Raw genomic sequence first — 22,337 nt, forward strand, 5'->3', positions numbered from 1 at the left:
TTAAAACGTAAACTTGCCATGCCTTGGTCCTAATTTCTTTCTACATAAAGTACTGTTTTCCATTTTCTCTTTACGTGCATTTCCTTGCAGGAATATTCACATGGTTTGTTAGTTTGAGAAAAGATGTAACACTCTACTAGTAAAAGAGAGAGCCAGAGATGAAGACCTTCACAAGGAACATGGAGAACCAGAGTTTTAACTGACTGTTTACATTCAGTATTGTTGCAATGAGTCGCTGGTGACCAAGAACAATGTTTTTTTTAGAGTTTTATATAGTGCAGACTCGACCCGAAGATATCAGGTATCAGAGCGCTTTTCATGAGCACCAGTTTCATTACAGATGGACACATTCATTTTTGTTGGGCACGGGGAGAATAAGTGATTTGCTCAGAATCACAGGATGTTGAGCGTCCCTGCGGAGACTCAAACCCGGTTCTCCAGCTTCAAGGTCGACAGCGCTAGCCGTAAACCTAATTCCTCTCCCCAATGTTATTCTCAGGACGGGCCTGGGAGAATTTGTTAAAGTTTCAACTCACAATGTGAGAATGGAAAGGGCAATGTAGCCTCTGCTGGCGTGAATAAAGGGCGCTACTCAGAATATTTGCGTGGTAATAATTGTTGTTCTCACAGCTCATCGTTGGCCACTTTCCTTTGGACTTTGAGAGGTGTGGACCTCTATGCTTACCCCCTTTGACTCTTTGCTGAGTGTGGCTTAGGCTAATACTAATTTCCCTTGAAGATTATTGACAGAGCTTCTACAATGCTGACAACTTCCGGCATTTTCTTATTTTTCTGCATTTTCCTGATTTTTTAGATCCTTTGAGGTTCTAAACCATCTCCTTAGTTTGGAATTTAATTTAAATGAATTTAGACTTTACTCTTGTATAGAAGAGAGAATCAGAAACTCTTCTCTGAGCATCAAAGTTTGTTATTAATATTTAGTATTTCTGTGACTGAACTTCTGGTCTGTCTTATTCTAGTACGCCTGAACTTCTGAAGGATTTGGGTTATCCAGTTGTTATTCTGTATCTGTATGGTTTTGAGATTTGTTTACCTTAACCTGACTTCTAACTTGTAATAAACATTTTTAACTAGAGTCACTGATTCCTGGTCCTTATTTTGTAGCCAAATGGGTTACACTGTTAACTAAATTGATTGATGAAAGGCTAGCTCCCTTTACCTCTCAGTCAGTGAAAAAGGTCCACCGGATAAGAGGGTTGGCCAAGCGCTGGATCACCCTCCATGGTATGATGATGGAAATTGCGGTGTGGAGTACTCTCACTGCAACACTGACAAGTGTGGAGAAGTGTGGCTCAATGATTAGAGCGGCAGAACCTGATGCAGAGGTCTAGCCTGGTACCAGGGTTCAATTCCCCGCCTCGGCGGGTCTTGGGCTCAAAATTCCACGGACCTGATAATTCTCGCCTCGGTGCCTATTCCAATCATGGAGTCCCACTCTGCAACTCTGGGCAATAGCTTGCTTAATCTCCACAACGACCCCCACAACGCTAAGGATGCCTGGCCTCCACCTTGGGGGTGCCCAGGAGTGGACGCCTCACAGGGAAAGCCAGGATGGGTTCCAAAGCGGTATTCGTACAAGCGCCTTGAGACTCTTGCGGGTGAGTAGTGCGCTATACAAGTATCAATTTACATTTACAAAGCTGAGGTTCTCATTCTGCACAGGCATGATGCAGCTTGTGCTTTCCAGCATGGGTTACCTCGGCGCTCAGCTGGTGGTAATGACTATTAAAACCCTTCCCTTCCTGTGGCCGTCCTCAACTGGGGTTCTTGTGAGTTTTGGTATTGACAACGGCCGGTCCCGTCCGGGAGGATGGTCCAACGCCGCTGCGCGGCGGGTCCCCGCCAAACGTCCGTCGAGGGGTTTGGAGTGCGAGGAGGAAGCTGAGCAGACGCCACTGCAGGGTGGTGCCTGCCTTGTCACACAGACAGTAAAGAAGCGGGGCAGGTGACTACAGAATGCCCTCATCCAACCCATTTGGGACTTACTTTGTTTTACCCTGACACTGAAGGGGCGCGCCCACTTGGAATGAATAACAGCGCACTACCACGACCAGGATGCCGTGCGGTGAGCCACGCCCATCTCGGCAGGTTTTTCACCTTAAATGCGCAGTTCAACCAGCGCTTTCAGTTGTCCTTGAAAACACGCCACTGATGAAGAGAGCAGAAGACTCTCGAAACGCGTTTGCCGGCTCATTTTTTGATGTTCAGCAGCTGAAGTTTCGCCTGCTGGCATGCTGTCTTTGAATTTAATGACTATTGAAACCCTTCCTGTGGCCGTCCTCAAATGGGGTTCCTGCGAGTTTTGGTATATATATATATATATATATATATATATATATATATATATATATATATATATATATATATATATATATATATATATATATATATATATATATATATTGCAGTACTCTATCCTTCAAGAATCCAGTCGCAAAACCACGGACTCAGATAGACAACGCGGACCCAATTTCTTCGTGCGTTTTCTTTATTAGTTTAAAGTTTTCCGCCCTGCATCAGTATGCCGCTAGGACGCGTTTCGGTCCGACCTGGGCCTTGATATATATATATATGCTTTTCCACATGGGGAGCTGAGAAGATGCAGCTCCCCATGTGGAAAAGCAATCATCTTTGGAATTTGGAAGAGAGAGCAGGTTTCCTGCTCTCTCTTCCAAATACCAAAGCAGTTTGCTATGACAGAGCGGAGCCACGAGGCTACCGCCCTGCCATAGCAAACTACAGTGTCCTGGGGACCCCAGGGCCATCACAAGGCTCCAGGAGGGGGGCAGCGCGCCCCCTCTCCCACAATTTACAAAGCCCCGAGGGTGGTGGTCCCCGGGACTCGGGGGGTCTGTCACGGACCCCCCAATTATAATACTTAGAGCCCCGGGGAGGTGGCGGTCCCCGTGGCATGTGGAGGGGCTCGAGCCCCCCACACAGGTTATTATTATTTATTTTTTATAAAAACCCAAGCCCCGGGGGGTGGCGGTCCGGGAGCTGCAGGGGGCCATGAGCCCCCACATATATTGTCATAATGCCCGCGGGGGCTGGCGGTCCCCGAGGCTGGGGGGCCCCTCTGGGCCCCCATTACATAACAATATTGCCCCCGGGACTTGGCCCCCCGGGGGCTAAATAGCAACAAATCGCTTCATTTTTTTTCCTCAGCAGGATCCACGCACCCTGCGCATATTTTTCCGATTCTTTTTTTTTTGGGGGGGGGCCTGGGGATCCTTGTGGGACCGCCTAAGCAGGCCTAGGGGGTCAGGGTGTTTGTACTCTTCCCCCTTTTTGAATTTTGCCCCTTAGTTTGACTGATTTCTTTTGTCTCGGTTCTACCGAGGCACAAGATGGCTGCCAACACTTCCTGGTTTGGAGTGTTTTTTTTGTTATTATTTCTTTTGGGATTTTCAAAATCATACAGTTACAGATCTGGTAAAAGGAAAAACAAAAAGTACCAAAGAAATAGACAAAAGAAAACAGTGCTTTGTCATATAAACAATATACACAAGGTAAAGCAATTGAAGGAAACATCAACATCTCCAAAAACCGCATTAGTGACCGCTGTATAGCGTAAACATGGTCATGAATAAGTAGATGCAAAACCATCATTACAAGTGACCTGGCAATAGAAAATGGCCCTCCCACAGTGCATACCATATACCAGACCATATCTCAGTGATGCTACCATTTGGTCCTGTAATCATTATACGTTCATTTTGGGCCAGCTTCGTTGTCAGAGTTGACTTCCACACCATGGTTTGAAGTGTTGACAGCCAACTACAATAAAGCTTGTGATCGGAAGGGTGCGCTGATCCTGCGCGGCCATAGATATCACTACATTTATTCCTTAATTTCTCAAAAACTACTGAACGGATTTAAACCATTTTTAAAAAGGTCGCTTTCTTAGAAAAACACTGCAATAGACAACAGATAATTAATCAAATCAGTCATAAACTTCCATCGAGCTCCCCCTTTTCCCTTCTATCTGCAAAATATTCAATTTTTTTAAGATGACTTTTCATTTGTTAGGATTTTATGCCATGGCCACTTTTTAAGAATGATCTTTTCGCCTAGCCAGCTCTTTCTTTAACCATGGCCAGACTTCTCATCTCCTTCAGCTAAATAATTAAAAATGAGAATCACACCCTTGGAATGTATTTCTTGGCCCTTAACCAGATGGACTCTCTCCAAGATATCTTTCTACCGTTTTGCCACTGCTTTTAGGTAAATGCTCACCCACAGGCATTTTCAGAGTCTACGAACTTGGCTGTGGCCCAAAGCATTCAAAGATAATCTATTCTTGTGTCAACCTGCTGGACTTGTTTGAATTTCTCTGTGGTGGAATTTTTTCTAACAAATTCTGCCTTTTTTAGGTGCCAAGTTCCTCATTCTAAATGGAGGCTCTCTGTCACTTTTGTGCCTCAAACTAAGTGAAATATCGGAGTCTACGTGAGTTCATGAAGTTTTAGAAGAAGACTCCTACGCACCTCTGTTCAGTGCGTGGCTGCATGCTGCGCCATTGTTGAAAGTATGAACTTCTGATCATCGGATTCGCTCTAGCATCACCCTGCCTGTAGACGGTGCGTTCTACAGTCGGGTAGAGCAGGAGAAGCATACCACCCCATGGTGCGCTTAATGTCCAACTAGGGCTTCTTCTTCAAAGAATTATGGATGCCTGTGGTCCCACTTAATTGCATAGTTTGGCCATACAAATTTGCCCAATCCAAGATGGAGGTTGCTCCATTGGAAGTTATTGGAACTTCCCAATCCAATAGGTGAAAGAGTCTCCTCCTATCAGGTCAGATTTTGTTTCTGGCTTGAAAGGGCAAGATGTGTCACAGTGCATTCATTCCGCGATTTTTTATCCGCACACTTTTCAACTCCTCGTGGTACATTTTAATCATAACTTTTTCTCATCTGATTGAATCATTCCTTGTGAATGAGCTTCTTTTCATCTGTTCCCTTCTATAGCCTTGCTATTGGATGCACTTTCTTGCGAATTATCTGTCTCTTTACTATATATACCTCTCGGCTCTTTTCTCCTCCGTGATGCCAGGGAGAGTTTGGTGCCTTGCTGATTTCAAGAATGCAATCTATATCTTGAATCAAAATCAGCAAAGATTGTCAAATTATTTTTTACTCTTTAAGGATTTTCCTCGTAGGTTTGATCCTCTACCGGAAACGAGTGCCACCCTTCACGTATAATATTCTGTGCAGGGTGGCACCGTGGCTACTGGGAGGACTCACCCTTTCCTTGGGCAATTTCGAAGAGTGCTTGACAAACCAGGTGTGTCCAGTCCTTGACACTCTCCTAGAGACTGTATATTCTTTGACATTTTGATAATTTTTTTAAGAATAACTTTCACCCTCCAAAGCCTGATTCTAAAACCACATCACTTAAGCATGGCCAAATTATGCTCTACCTTCTCTGCTATAACCATTTTAAGTCTGTGCTTTCAGGTGAAGAGGGATCCGTTGCCCAGGGTTTTCCAGACTGGAGGCGCGGCTTTGAGGTTAGAGTGTCACTATTCTTAACACTCGCTCCAAGGATGTGCTCAAATCTTGCCAAGTTTTTGGAGATTCTCAGTTTCTAATACAACAGTATCATATTATTATTCTCCTTTAGACAAGGAATTTACTAGAGTTCACAGAATTGAGAGTTACATTGCTAGGTTCCTCCTTGTAGGTTGTTCTGCATAGATTGTCTTGCAATCTTCAAATTGTTGGCAACCTCTTTTGTTTAATTCTTTTTCCTAGACATCAACATGTCTTCGATGTAGCCTTCAGAAGGTATGGTCTAGATTTAATCAGAGGGTTTCTTCCATTTCCATTCTTGTATCAAAGGTTCCATTGTTTAGTGCAGTCTGCAATTCCAAGTAGAAACCATGCTTTATCAATTTCCCTTTTAACTTCTACAGGGATGTAGGTTCCTTTTCTATTCCACAACAGTATCCTAATTACATTATCAGTTTTGTTGTTAATTTTATAGTTGAGTGTTTTTAATGTATATTTTCCAATAAGAATTAACAATTATATTGCAGTAAGTTTAGTCTAGGAGCCCAAGTTCAAGGCAAGGCGCCTCCTACTTCTTTGATTTAAAAAAAAAAACAGTTTTGTCATCCCCATTTCCCTATATTTACGGGTATAGGATTCATAAACAGTTCCTATACCTCACATATCACTAGTTTTTTGATATCCTATGTTTTTGACATAACTTTGGATATATTGAATTTACTGTTCATCTGTCTACAGGGCTAATTTCTCAGCTGGCCCTCGCGATTGCAGGCCTTAACTTTATTAGGTTTGAATCCAGAATCAACATATCTTCTGCATGTACAGTTATTTGATAATGTCATCAAGAAATGTTTCCTTTGGAAAGAACTCTGAGGCTGAAACTATTCACAATATTGATCATATTACACACCAAACAAGCTGCATTCAAGCTACCATCATACATGGAGAGAGCAGTATAACTACACGCCCAGAACCCTATCTTATCAGTCAGAAGCAAGTAATCCCCAAAAATATCTCCAGGTTTATGTTAAAAAACGCATAAGCTTGACAATGTATATATGATCAACACTTCTGTTCGGTCAGAACATCGTCTACATTAAAAACATCAATTACATACAATTTCATTTAAAAAAAACATATAACACATAAAAAGAAGGGGAGGGAGAGTACATACAATAGGCACAACCTATGTCATTGGACTGCCCACATCAGCGATTACTAAATTTTAAGGCTGAGACCCGATACCATATAACTAATAAGCACTCAAAGGTCCCAGTCTCTTCACAGATTGTGTTCTTTTGGTAAAGAGTTGACGCGTTTCGACGGGAACTTTATAAAGCCATCTTTATCAAGACTGAGATTTTTTTGTAACTCTCACAAACATTTGGGTTAAAAACTGGAACAGTTAGGACCACCTCCTACTGTAGTCATGGGAAAACAAGGACACTCCGGGCATAAAGATACCCTTGGAAGTCAGGAGCATATGCCTTTGTGTATTCTACTCGGGTCCAAATGGTTGAAATGTAGATTGTCTTAAAGAATCTATAGGGCACCTGGGTTGTAAACATGCACAGGTTACAGACGCCGTTAGCCTCGTTCTGGCTTTTTTTATGATTCTCGTAATACTCAGTTTGTCGAGAAGGAGGCAAAAATAAGACTGGTCTTGTAAGGTCTTTAGTGCACTTTATAATTTATCTGATGCACCAACGAGGAGCCCTTTCATAATTAGGGTTTAGTAGCCTCCCCTGATCTTGGTAAACAGTCAAAATATCGATTTTTTAATTTCGACTTACACTTATATCGAGTTGCTAATATCGATGGGACAGAATATCGATGTCCAGAATATCGATGGCCACAATATCGACCCTAAGGTAAGTAATATCGAAATTACTTATATCGATAGCATATATATCGATCTAAGTAATTTCGATTTACTAATATGTGTTAGAAATTTTAGTTAAGTATTTAAATTAATTGTTATAATATGTGTTTAATATGTTTTTATAAATAAAAAATATATAAAAGTAAATAATATGTTTTACTACCAGAGCGGGTTGTGGGTTTTTAGGGGAATAGGGTGGGAAGTAATTTATTTGTAATTAAATAATTATTTTTTAATGATTAATTTATTTTGCAATTAAATATTAATTGGCAATGAATTATTTTAATTGATTAATTGATTAATTAATTGATAATTTATGTATATTTTTAAGTAAATTATATGTTTTACTACTGGAGCGGGTTGTGGGTTTATAGGGGAATAGGGTGGGAAGTAATTTATTTGTAATTAAATAATTATTTTTTAATGATTAATTTATTTTGCAATTCAATATTAATTGGCAATGAATTATTTTAATTGATTAATTGATTAATTAATTGATAATTTATGTATTTTTTTAAGTAAATTATATGTTTTACTACTGGAGCGGGTTGTGGGTTTATAGGGGAATAGGGTGGGAAGTAGTTTATTTGTAATGAAATAATTATTTTTTAATGATTAATTTATTTTTCTATTAAATATTAATTGGCAATGAATTATTTTAATTGATTAATAGAATAATTAATTGATAATTTATGTATATTTTTAACTAAATTATATGTTTTACTACGGGAGCGGGTTGTGGGTTTATAGGGGAATAGGGTGGGAAGTAATTTAATTGTAATATTAATTAATTTTGGGTAAAGGAGTATTTTTAGGGTTCAGGGTCAGTTTTGGGTTTTTGGGTAAAGGGGTATTTTTAGTGTTCTGGGTCAGTTTTGGTTTTTGGGGTAAAGGGGTATTTTTAGGATTCAGGGTCCGTTTTCAGTTTTTGGGTAAAGGGGTATTTTTAGGGTTCAGGGTCAGTTTTCAGTTTTTGGGTAAAGGGGTATTTTTAGGGTTCAGGGTCAGTTTTCAGTTTTTGGGTAAAGGGGTATTTTTGGGGTTCAGGGTCAGTTTTCAGTTTTTTGGTAAAGGGGTATTTTTAGGGTTCAGGGTCAGTTTTCAGTTTTTGGGTAAAGGGGTATTTTTAGGGTTCAGGGTCAGTTTTAGGGTTTTGTGTAAAGGGGTATTTTTAGGGTTCAGGGTCAGTTTTCCCTACTGTTGCACCCACTGGAGTGGGAATAGTAATTATTGTTAAGTAAGTATATATTATATATGATTTTTTATTATTATTTTTTTAATTAAATATGTATTATTATTATTTTTTTACCATTATTACATTTATTTAAATATGTTTAAGTAATTAATAAGTATTATTTACAGTATTTTTTATGTTATTTTAAATCTAAAAAAAATCGATATATTTGACAACGATATTTTTTAACATCGATATTATTTTTTCGATATTTTGGTACTTACCATGTTGTACATAGGGCGTCGATATTTTTGCTATCGATATAATTACGCCGATATTTGTGTAGGTCGAAATTCTGTCTGTCGAAATTCTGTCATAGATCCCCTGATCTTATGGCCCCGCAGGCCAGCACAGGCTGGGACCGCCACGAACGGCAAAAAAACTTGTTACGCCACTGGGTGGGGAAGCTGCAATGAGTTATGACTTGGGCTGAGAGGCTGGCTCTATGTACGGGAAACGGAGAGATGCTAAAAGAGGACTTATTGCTTAAAAGTCCTCTCCCCGATCATTGACATGCTTATTGTTCCTGATTCCCTTGTGAGGAACCAGCCTAATCAAAAATTAAAGGAGAGTGGCCATGGTATGTCAGTGATGTATGACTTTTAGGTCAAGTACATTAACGATGGACCACCTGGCCTATGGACTGTGACATGCCTCAGACCCTATGCCTCTTTATTTGGACCACAGTATATTTCTGATTTGTTCATGATCTACTCTGGAGAGAGCATCTTGAGCTGGGTCAGTTCTATGGAACATTCTGGGTTTTATGGTAATCCTTTCATTTTGACAAAATTTCAGTCTGACAAAATCAGAATGAAAAATTTTTATTTTAGAGAAAAGTCAAAATGTCAAAATACCTTTTCGGCAAAAATATAATGTTTTAATGGAAAAGGATAAATCATCATTTAAAAGCAAAAAAGCATTACAGTAGACTTTCTTACTCTATTCAGGGGGACAAGACATCCCGGATTTCCCTGAATAGCCGCAGATTTGTATTGCCTCTTACGGCGCCTCAACACTTTGCCCAGAATAAAGAACATGTCTTATGTTGGTGGACATTCAGGTGAGTACTGCACTAAGAAATTGCTCTTATTTACATCTACAACTAACTGTTGTCACATGGAGAGTGGGATGACGCGTCATAGCCCATCAAACTATTGTGTCCTGGGCATTTTTAGCATACCTTAAATAATATCTTTTTTTTTTGCTTGCAAAACAAGTTGTCACATCCTAGAAAAAAGAATTGGGCAGGTCAGATAGCATTACAGGCTAAACAGTGACGTGTGCCCCCATTAAAACGTTAGCTTATAAATCGGAATACAAAATGTATCTTTCATTTCCACTGTATGAAGACCACAAAATTTCAGTATATTTGTATTTTTTTGCTGGATATAAAGGGTCTCATTTTGATGTCAGTAGGAAAGCCTCTGATCTGTGGTCGAAGGCTTTCCCACCAAAATCTTCGGTTTCACTTTCGACTGCTGTATTACAATAACGGTGGTCAGAAGTGAAACTGGTCAGTCATTCCGGAAGGCTTTCGAAAGACTCAAGAAACCTGTCAGCCAGTCGGAATCGGCACGTAATCCCTTAAAGACTGTGTTTCCACCATCGGGATGGCGATGTCGGTTTCCCACAGACTTTTCATGTCGGGCTTTCCCATATGAAAATTCTGTCGGAAAGAGTCTTTGGGGGCCCTCAGTAGGGCCCCGTTCATACTGCAGCCTCCAGTTGGGGGCCGAGGTGGCACCTATGGTGCCCCCCTGTAAATCTTTGCACCGTGTGTGGTCATACTCAGTACCCAATTGTTACTTACATCTAACTGCTATGTCCTTCTAGGTCCATGTATGCTCCACGACAAAGCAAGATGGAAAACGTGTGTGGCAGGCGCTGTGAGGTGCCTGCCACTTAGAGCAGGGATTTACACAAACTCCCATAATGGGAGTTTGCGACCGCACCATATGCAGTTGCATTATCATTTGGTGGTCATAACCACCTACCTACGGTTGGAAATCTCAGTAGTTAATTAACTTCAGGATTTGCCAATAATCCCAGAATTTTGAGAATTCTCCATTTCCTAAGGTCTATGATATTTGCCATTGGAGAAAGTACCTAAAACACAATCTAAATGCTGCAGGTCTTTTCCTAAATATTTTCCTGAATGTCTTTGTTCTGTAGTTAATATAAGTATTTACTTATTATTATATAGGTGACAGCCTCACATATGAGACCTCAGCTGTCCCGCCTGCATTTGATTAAGCAAGACAGCATCATCTGTCAGAACGTGTAATCACAATGGAACACCCATACAGTCCATGCTTGGTTTAAACTCTAGAAGAGAGACTGTCTCTTTGATTTAGTCAAATGTAGACCACTGTACAGTTATGCAGTTGTATATTTAAAACAGGTGTCCAACAGAGATTCCCCAAAGGCTAGACATAGTCCACAAACTGTGCCAATGGGCTCTGTTAAAGACCTTTTTTCACTAATGGATGGTGCTCAAACCTGATAAATTGATTATTTCTAGCACTTGCAAGTGATCCTTATGGGTCAAGGCTTAAGGTCCCCTAAATGTTTGATGCAGGTAATTCCAGTATTGTTATTGTTGTTTATTGTGGCATACTTGTATAGCGCAACCTGTCACCACAAAGGGCATCCTGGCGCTTTGACCCGTACTCAGAGAGAAAGCAATAGCTCAGCCTATCCTAGGAAAAAGATAAGTTTTTAGAGCCTTTCTGAAGGATAAGAGATCTCCAAGGCTTCTCAAGGATATAGGCAGAGAGTTCCAGAGTTTGGATGCCGCTACTCTAAAGGAGCGGCCCCCCATCCTCGCTCTCAGAAATCGGGGAACTACTAGTAGCCTGGCTGACGAGGAGCGTAAAGCTCTAGCTGGACAATACCAGGCAAACATTCGCCGCAAAGGAATGGGGCCCAAATCATGAACAGCCCTAAACACAATACACGCTGCTTTGTAGCGCACTCGTAGATGAACTGGCAGCCAGTGAAGTTCTCGCAATGCTGCCGTCGAAGAGCTGTGGTAGGGGCGAGAAAGGGCGAGTTTAGCAGCAATATTTTGCACCCTTTGCAACTTGCCCAGAAGTGTTACCGGGGCCTCCAGAAGTAGTGCGTTACAATAGTCAAGTCGACTTAGGATGGTACAACGCACTACTTCTGGTCTGGCTTGCACAGGGAGGAGAGGAAGGACCTTACGCAACATGCGGATCAACATCATACATGTTGAGGAGATCTTATTCACATGTAGATCCAGCTGCAGGTTGGGCCCAAAAGTGACGCCCAAATTGCGCGCTGATTGTGCCGCAGACACTGTCTCTGAGAAGGACGGAGGCCAAAAGTCCACTGGAAGATCGCGAGGAACCCGATCCGCGGAACAGTGTAAGACCTCCGTCTTTGTTCCGTTGAACTGTAGCGAGTTCAACCGGAGCCAATCCGCTGTCGCCTGCATGCACCGGTGAAAGGTCTCCAATGAGACTGCATCCTGTCCCTCCAGAGAAAAGATCAGCTGGGTATCATCCGCATAATTAAATGCGGAGATACCGAAGGTTTTGATGAGCTGGACTAGGGGGCGGAGGTAGACATTAAAGAGTATAGGGCTGATGGCCGAGCCCTGAGGTACTCCTTGTCCCACTCTCCGCTCCTCTGAACTGAAGGGGGGTAACGAGACCCGTTGCTGACGGCAGTCCAAATAGGAGATTAACCAATCCCTGGCTTTGTCACTGACCCCGCACTCCTCCAGCCTAGAAATCAGGGTGGGATGGCTGACCGTGTCGAACGCGGCCGACATGTCGAGCAGCACCAAAAATGCTGCCCGACCACTGTCGACTCGCGCCCGCAGATTGTCTAGCACGGTCACCAACGCGGATTCCGTCCCATGCGCTGGGCGAAAGCCGAATTGCGTCTCATCCAACCAGCTGTTCCCTTCTAGAAAACTGGACAGAGCGCGGGTGACCAACTTTTCCATAATTTTAACCGGAAAAGGAAGCAGGGAAATTGGCCGGTAGTTAGAAAGGCAGGCAGGGTCGAGCGTAGGTTTTTTTAACAGCGGGGATACCACTGCCTTCTTTCAGCAGCTTGGGACAGTAGCTGTCTCAAATGACTGACAGCAGATAGCGTGCAAGGGTTGGAAGAGGTCCTCTTGAAACACCTTCCATAGTCTTGGAGGGAGAGGATCCAAAGGCGAACCGGAAGAAATCGTCAAGGCTAAGTCGCCAAACTCCTTCAGGGATGGAAGGGGGAAGCTACTCAGCAGGGGTCGACTGGCCTCGCTCGCCGGAGCTCCCAAACTGAGAGTCGGCTCCAAGGAAGAGGAAAAGGGACTCCTCTGCTGGGGTCGACTGGCTACGATCTCCGGAGCTCCCAAGCAGAGGGCCTGATCCAAAGTGGAGACAGAGGGACCACTCAGCAGGGGTCGACTGGCCTCGCTCGCCGGAGCTCCCAAACTGAGAGTCGGCTCCAAGAGAGAAAAAAAGGGACTCCTCTGCTGGGGTCGACTGGCTACGATCTCCGGAGCTCCCAAGCAGAGGACCTGATCCAGAGTGGAAACAGAGGGGCCACTCAGCTGGGGTCGACTGGCCTCGCTCGCCGGAGCTCCCAGACTAAGAGTCGGCTCCACAGGAGGAAGAAGAAGGCTACCCTGCTGAGGTCGACTGGCTACAATTGCCGGAGCTCCCAAGCAGGGAGCCGGATCGGGGGCAGCAAGGGGAGAACAGTTCAGCTGGGGTCGACTGGCCGCAGTCGCCGGAGCTCCCAAGCTGAAGGCCTGATCCAAAAGAAAGAGAGGAGGGCTACTCAGCAGGGGTCGACTGGCTTCCGCCGCCGGAGCTCCCAAGCTGGGGGGCTGCTCATCAGGTCGGGGTCGACTGTAGGGCATGACCGGAGCTTCCTGACAGAGATTAATAACCCTCTGCAGGGGTCGACTGGCCAACTCCTCCGGAGCTCCCGCCTCAGTGGTGGAGTTCCGTGGGTCTTGCAGACCAGCTAGGATTTTACGGATTTTTTCCTCAAAGGCATCCGCCAGAGAGTCACAAAGAGCCTGCGACGAGGGGACAGCACTGGCCACGCACGTAGGGTGAGCCAGGTCCTTAACGATTTTAAAAAGGGCCTGAGCCTTGTTTGGGGCCTGATTCAGAGTGAGTTCAAGAAAGGTCGCTTTCGCTATCTTAATTTGAGCTTTATATTTGTGCATCGCAGACCTGAATGCGGTTTTCTCAGAGTCTAGGTACTGTTTCCTCCAGACCCTTTCCGCGCGTTTGCAATCAAGTTTGAGCTGGCGAAGTTCGCTCGTGTACCAAGGACTAGCTCGGTTCACCCTCCCTCGCGACTTCCGAAGGGGCGCTAACTTATCCAGCGAGCTAGCTATAGATTGACAGAATAGGGTATAACTTTCTTCGACTGTATTGCCCAATTTGAAGTCCTCGTCTAAGATGTTCGGCAATGGAGCCGTGTTTAGGATGCGGGACCAAGGTCTCTCTAGCTTAGCTAGAGGTAGTCCAGCCTTACGTGAAGTAGGATCCTCCGGCCAAAGGGAAAACCTAATCAAAAAATGGTCCGTCCAATATTGGCACTTGATATCCACGAGTGATGCCCATTGAGGATCCGCAAACACCAGGTCCAAAATGTGGCCTTTCTGATGCGTGGAGGCGTTCACCAGCTGTACTAGATTGAGATCTGTACAAGCTTGGCTAAGAGAGAAAAATGCATTGTCCAGCGAGCTGCCTGCCCACAGATTGAAATCTCCAAGAACTAATAACCTGGAGTGGGAGCTGGCAAGTTCATAAATCAGGTCAATGAGAAGAGCAATGGATGGTGCTGGTCCCGGGGGACGATAACAGAGGACACCCGAGCAGCAGATCGACTCTTGCTGTTTGACTGAGACACCCATCAGTTCAAATCCCGGTACCTCTCGAATCTTTAACTGGGAGAGGGAAAGCGAGTCTCTATGAATGTATCCGATACCCCCTCCTCGATTGAGTGGGCGCGGTGAATGGCTGATTTTATAGCCTGATGGGCAGGCTAAGCCCAGCTCAACCTCACAGTCCTCCCGAGTCCACGTTTCTGTAAGAAAGAGGACATCGAGCTGTTCAGACTCAATGAGGAAGGCTATTTCCGTGTGGTGCTTGCAGAGGGATCTGACATTAAGCAAACCACAGGTAATTGGCTTGGGAGTGGAGAGTCTGACCGGGTTCTGACCAGGTCTAAGATCGAGGAGCTCACTCCGAGTGTAAGCTATGCTGCTTGAACTTGAGGGGCCAGAGGTAGCGGCCCTAAGCGCGTCCGTTGCGCGAACGGGCGCAAACGGGCTTACCTCTGGCGCACCTCCGGCGCGCCTACGACGCGCCCGCTGCGCGCGAGCGCTGCGCGTCGATCCATCCATCTTCAAGTACTATTACGCTGAGCGGAGGACCGCCTACTAGCCTCTTGCCTTACGCAAGATGGCCGCGGAGTGCCTCGCCTCACAGCCCAACCCAAGATGACGGACCCAGCTAGACTGTCTGTCCTCGCCGAGTGCGAGGAGATGTAAACTTAGATGCAGGTGAGCCTCCCAAACTTCCCCGGCCTACGGACGCCGACCAAATGAAGTTACTCGGGGAATACTGACCAGAAAGCGCTAGCAAGGGAGAGTTTTTAAAGCGCTAACAAGATGAGCAGTAATGCGCTAATAAGTAGCTTTAAGCGCCGCGATAAAAGCACAGAAAACACTATAAAATTATGAATAAAAGGCGCAGCAGCTAATGCGCTATGAGCAAGGTTCTAACTGACCTTACCTCAAGATCCTTATGTAGCACCTCAGAGTGCGGAGGACCGCCTACTAGCCTCTTGCCTTACGCAAGATGGCCGCGGAGTGCCTCGCCTCACAGCCCAACCCAAGATGACGGACCCAGCTAGACTGTCTGTCCTCGCCGAGTGCGAGGAGATGTAAACTTAGATGCAGGTGAGCCTCCCAAACTTCCCCGGCCTACGGACGCCGACCAAATGAAGTTACTCGGGGAATACTGACCAGAAAGCGCTAGCAAGGGAGAGTTTTTAAAGCGCTAACAAGATGAGCAGTAATGCGCTAATAAGTAGCTTTAAGCGCCGCGATAAAAGCACAGAAAACACTATAAAATTATGAATAAAAGGCGCAGCAGCTAATGCGCTATGAGCAAGGTTCTAACTGACCTTACCTCAAGATCCTTATGTAGCACCTCAGAGTGCGGAGGACCGCCTACTAGCCTCTTGCCTTACGCAAGATGGCCGCGGAGTGCCTCGCCTCACAGCCCAACCCAAGATGACGGACCCAGCTAGACTGTCTGTCCTCGCCGAGTGCGAGGAGATGTAAACTTAGATGCAGGTGAGCCTCCCAAACTTCCCCGGCCTATGGACGCCGACCAAATGAAGTTACTCGGGGAATACTGACCAGAAAGCGCTAGCAAGGGAGAGTTTTTAAAGCGCTAACAAGATGAGCAGTAATGCGCTAATAAGTAGCTTTAAGCGCCGCGATAAAAGCACAGAAAACACTATAAAATTATGAATAAAAGGCGCAGCAGCTAATGCGCTATGAGTAATGTTCACCACCCCCTCAACATACTGAGAATTTGCACACGCCATTATAAAGTCCCAGAAAAATAACACTTGTCCTGTTGACTGACACTGTCCAGACTTTGCCAAATGTTGGGGTCCTCTTTTCTGCTTGATCAGCTTTCTGCAACTCTGTTACAATAATTGCTGAGAATGAATGTTGGTTTTCCAGAAGGATCATCTTAGTCTAGTACATTCTACCATAAAGAGTTACTAAAAGTACCACTCAATTGAGGAAGTTAGACCTTTCCAGAGTCTTTACTCAAATGGATCCCAAGTTAGACATCTCTCCCTGGACCTTATTAGCAATAACTCCAAGACGTCTGCAAAATCTGCTATTAAACCGTAACGGGAACCGACCGATGATCTCAAATGTCTTGAATTATTTTGTACTACTCATGCTTTTTCATTCTACCCCCTTGCTTTCTTTCCAGCTATGCATTAGGGCAGAATGACCCTTTCCCTGAAGCAAAGGGCTTTGACATGGCTATATGCCCCAGGTGTCCAACATGTTTCAAGTATCCCATATCAGTCTTTGGGTCACATTACACTTTCCGATGTTTCTTGGACCAGCCACTATGGAACACGTTGACCTGGAATTCACAGGGCACTTAATTGCGTGTTGGTGTTCTTGAGTAAAGCGACAGAATTGTATTGTACCAGCAGGTAATTTATGCCTCTTGAGGTCACTTTGATATAAGTTGGCAGGAGGTCCATCTTGCAATGACTACATTATTTGAAGCACAAACATTGACAGAACAGTTTTATTGTTATTTGTGTAACTAGAGTTTGAGTAAAAGGCAGTATTGCCGGCTGGTGGTCTGGGTCATAATGACCCAAGTCTTTGCAAGCGGAAACAAACTGGCACCGTCAGCATTGCTTCATTTAACTGTAGGAAACACAGGCCCAACTATAGGTGGGACTTTGAAAAGGTGGATTTTAGTTCTACTCTGACTATAATGAAGGCAGAAGCTTTACAGATATCCAGGAGAAGTGTCTTACAGAGGTTTGAGCAAGTGGAGAAACATCTGTATCTTCTGATCCTGCACTTGACTCTTGGGACAATAAAGAGGCTTGCTTTGGTCAAACGAGAGTGGGCGGGAATGCTACTAAACCCTGCACACACCTGCAAGCAGAGGGGATTTCAACTGCAAACCACCCAATCATGAATCATAATCCCTTTGACTCTCTGAGCTCATGTACAAATATCACTTTTTTCTTTATCATCTTGTTCCTAAAGACAAGGCCATAACACCCCATAAATTATTTAGTGATGAAAGTCCTGGCGCATTGATGTCTCTTTCGAGCAGCAAACATTGATACCTCCTATGTCAATGAGGTGCCCTGCATATCAGTGACATCATTCAATAACACAAGACAAGGATCTGAAATGCATGCCTCTGCTAAATAATCAGTCATTAATTCAAACCGATATTGTCCCAAACTTTAAAATCAAATGCCTAATATGTGATACAACTATAAAATTCAGATCAGTAAAGGAACCCTTAACTTGCTCATCAAATGTGAATGCCAAACCATCTCTTAGTCCAGCTGGTCCTACCGAAGGAGGGGTGGCCTTCCTTGATAAGGCACAAAACCTTGACCCAAACTGGGCCAGCACTTTCATAAACACTCTCAGGCCAGATCTGAATGCTAAAGGTAGTACTCATCTTGAAAGCCTGCAGATGACACAAAGTCTACCAGCTCAGCAGAGAATCTATTCTGAATTCAGCCGGTTTTTTGACACCTTTCAGGCCTGTGATTGGATAGAGTTCCCTTGACTGATTCAATGGTAGGAAAATGTTGTAGAACCCTGTACCTTGTTTATAGAGGACCGATTGGACAGAGTTCCCTTGATTGATGATTCAATGGTAGGAAAATGTTGTAGAACCCTGTACCTTGTTTATAGAGGACCGATTGGACAGAGTTCCCTTGATTGATGATTCAATGGTAGGAAAATGTTGTAGAACCCTGTACCTTGTTTATAGAGGACCGATTGGACAGAGTTCCCTTGATTGATGATTCAATGGTAGGAAAATGTTGTAGAATCCTATCCCTTGTTTATAGAGGACCGATTGGGCAGAGTTCCCTTGAGTGATTGAATGGTAGGAAAATCTTGTAGAACCCTGTCCCTTGTTTATTGAGGACCAGAAATGATTGGCCCTTTTCTGCAAAGGTCTTAACTGTTTTGAGTCAGGGCCTCATCCTTCAATGTATTTTTGACCATAGATTAGTCCTGGGCTGTGCATCTGGGGAAATTAGAGTAAAATTGTTAGTGGTGCCCTGCCGGTCATACTCAGTACACAATTGTTAGTTACATCCAACGACTATGTCCTCCTAGGTCCATGTGGGTTACACAATGAAACATGGTGGATACTGGAGGGACAAAGTGATCTCTAACACATCCATTCTGCAGATGGAATATTCTGCTCAATGGGGTCCGATGGTCTTCTGGCGGGGGCATGGGACAAAAACTTCAATCCTTTAAAATGTGCTGCCGTTCCAAACAAGGAAGTGAATGGGTCAGATAAACAAGCACTGAATTTACTAATGATGATTGCTGTAAGGTGTTTATCACCGGCCTTGTTGTATTTTTAAACTGAGGGGTGTGTATGTTTTACCATGCTTATATGTGAAGTGTATGTATGGTGTAAAATGATTTGCATACACTTTAACAATACTTGATAGTATTGAATGTGCTGTGTAGTAGGTACACGTGGGTGGGGGAGCACTTGACTGCATTTTCCACGACAGGGTGGTGCGCATCAGTGCTACAAATAGCATCACATTGCTTAAACATTTTTAGACCTTAGCTCCTCAATAGTGTTGCCAAATGTAATTATAGGTATGTGCTTAAATGTGGGGTTGCTTTTTGCGGAGATAGGTATCTGCAATCTCTTTGAAAGTTAATGTGTCTCTAGTGAGACCGTGAAAAGCAACATTCCTTTAGAGAAGAATTTAAAACTGGAGTTGGGTCGGTTGTTTCGTTCTACAGGTTTACACCCACAGATGGCATGCTACCTAAAAAGATATTCAGTCTGCACAATTCCTCAATCCCTGCATTAAAAATTGTTCTTGACTTAAACTTTCATGTTTTCCCTCAATTTCTTTCCAATTGCCCTCTTCTTCCCTTCACCTTCTGCATTGGCTTTTGAGTGCTCAATAGTGGCATAATGAAATTTTAGGGGGTACAAGGAGGGGCCCTTCTCTGGATTTAATCCTGCGCTCTCAGGCCTGAGTACTGTGCTGAGGGAGGGCCCCTGAAGCTCAGGTACCCACCCGCGCACCGGGGGGGCCTATGTTATGCCACTGGTGCTTACTCTACGGTAAGTCACATCCCTGTACTCCTTAAAATCTCTTTCTTTGAAATCATATCCCCGCAGCCCAACAACATTTCCATTCATCCCAAGAACAGGTTGTCGCCCACACTGCCTCTACTAGTGATTACACCTAACTCATCAATGAACCACAGAGAAATTGGAGTAGATGCAAAGGTTGCCTTGAGAGCCAAGACAAATCCCATTAACCAATAGACTAACAACTAACTCTGGCTTCCGGGGTAGCGTGCTACTCACGGAGAAGCATTTCAAAAGCTCATCAGGGTATAGTAAGCACTATACAGTGCAATTTCAGTACGATCTCAATACCACGCCTGACGGAAGAGCAGCAGCCAACTCCAAACCGAGGAGATGGGCTAGTCTGACGGAAGACTAGGGCCGGAATGATCAGTAGCACTCCCATTGGCTGGCAGAGGATATGCGACCTCAAGCGAAGGAAGAACATGCAGACTGATCCTCCCCACGTCCTTTCACTTGAACACCATCAAGTTTGGAGTACCAGAGGATTCAGCACTAAGTCCAACCCTTTCTAATGTTTACATGGCACCTCTCACCCCACTAGAGGGATCATTCGGAGTCAGGATTATATCTTATGCGGATGATACCCAGCTTTTCTTTCTAAGGATAGAAATACGTCCGAGCTCTTTAAGGACGGTCTGGTGGCAGTTTTTAAGATGATGCAGGATATCAATCTATAATGCAACATGGGGAAAACTGAAATCTTGATGTTTGGATCTTCCGAGCCTAACTGAGGCTCGTGTTAAGATCGATTCAAACGTATTCATCCGCTCTCAGATCGCTGCTGGTGTGGACTCATGTTTTTTGCTACTGAGATCATTATTACAATTCTTACGACAACTCTTGTTTCAAGCTCATAGGACGGTGATTCATGATTTAACTACATCACGCATTGATTACACCAGCAGGCTCTATCTCGATCTGATAAGACCACAGGTAGTACAAAATGCAGAGGCTAGACTACTTTTCAAGGTCCCCCGACCTATTGCACCTTATCTGAAAACCCTACACTGGTTGCCTGTCAAGGAGAGGGTTCATTTCAGAGCTTTGCCCGTGGTCCATCGTGCTTTTTATGTCTCTGGTCCTCACTATCTTTCGCCAAGACTTAGTTCTGCAGTTAGATGAATGAGCAGTTCTTCCCAGCATGGGACACTCTTTGGAGAAATAGGAAATGGCCAACGTGAGCACTAAAGAGTTTGTATAGCTGTCATAAGTCAAAAGGGGGTTGCGAAGGGTGTGAAGGTGTGACGGAGTGGTCCTTTAGTGTTGCCGTACTCATCGCTTTGACGAAAACACACATTTCTGGATCCCCCTCACAGATTTGGGACATCTTCTCAGAGACTTTTGAGATGTTGCAAATGACACTACTTTATTTTTTTGGGGGGGTGAGTAGGTTTGTAGAAAGATCAGGATGGATGGATGGGCCAAAGAGCCAGGCTTCCTTGGGCAGATATGAGCTTAGGGGCGGGGTCTGCTGAGCCGGAAGAATCCGCATAGTCAGTCTTTGTTGGACAACTGTTGAGCCCACATCCATCAGTCACCCATTGACCACAAGCCTTGGTAACTGACTGCCGCAAGCATGAGTGCTGGTTGATGTGCACACACAACTCTTTGAAGAACACTACATCACAATGCAGCAGCCATACACTTCTGTACTCACCTGCCTCTCCATCACTCCTTGACCGTATGCTGACCTTTGACCCCGCACAGCCCTCCGCTGCCTTATTGGCTATGTTTGCTCTAAACAAATACCGCATACTTATGCATGCAAGTGGGGGGGGGGGGGGTTGGTGAAAAGAGTGTGAGGGTGCAGGTGCCCTGTCAACAGCTCACATAGAGGGCCATTATGTGAGTGTGTGTGGGTGGTGATGCGTGAGCAAGTTGCCCACCTTGGCACGAGGACTCACAAAGATAGGTCAAGGGAGATAGTTGCGAGGTGGTGCAACCCCAGATATTTATATACTAGGTTGCTTTCCAAATATTCAGAAATGCTAAAAATAAATACAATAGGTGCAGATTAATGTACTTTTCTCATCAGTCCTGTCATAGAGTTCACAAACAATCAGAGTTTGCATGGCTGTTTCTTCCGCTCTGAACTCGTTCGTGTGATCTCCAGATGCTACCGCTTTTCCTGCAGAAATGTGAAAACGTTTCCACAGATTTTCACAATTTTTTTTCACAGATTTTGACTCTCTAATCCTTAGGGACTTGTTGATAACAAGACCCAAGACCCCCAATGTGTTTTTTTTTTTTTGCCTGCTTGGTAATTTCTTTTCATTTTTTTCAGAAACAAACCCCCAAAGTTGTCTCCCTGTTTCCTTTCCCTGCCAGGTCGCAAGAAGGGGCAAACTAGCATCAGTGGCCCTGCACTGCGGTACCCCTCAGAAAGACGGTGGTTCAGGCCCTGATCGCATCAAGGCTGGACTACGCAAATGTCCTAAATTTAGGCTTACCGGAATATCTTCTGAGTCGCCTACAGGTGATCCAGAATGCGGCGGCCAGAGCTCTTCTGATGATGGGACCTAGGGCTCATATGACCCCCACTTAAAATCTCTTCATTGGCTTCCGGTGCGTAACAGGGTCCAGTTTAAGGCTCTTACCTTGGCCTTTAGGGCCTTGCACAACTAAGGGGCCCTTTATATTAGGAAAAGGATACAGCACTACGCTCCTCAACGGACATTGAGGTTCTTGATGCCGTACCTGGTCTCCACTCCTCGGTTTTCCCATTCTCGCATGGGCAGCCGCTCTTTTTCAAGGG

Source organism: Lissotriton vulgaris, chromosome 11 (assembly GCF_964263255.1).
Source record: "Lissotriton vulgaris chromosome 11, aLisVul1.2, whole genome shotgun sequence".
NCBI classification, from domain to species: domain Eukaryota; kingdom Metazoa; phylum Chordata; class Amphibia; order Caudata; family Salamandridae; genus Lissotriton; species Lissotriton vulgaris.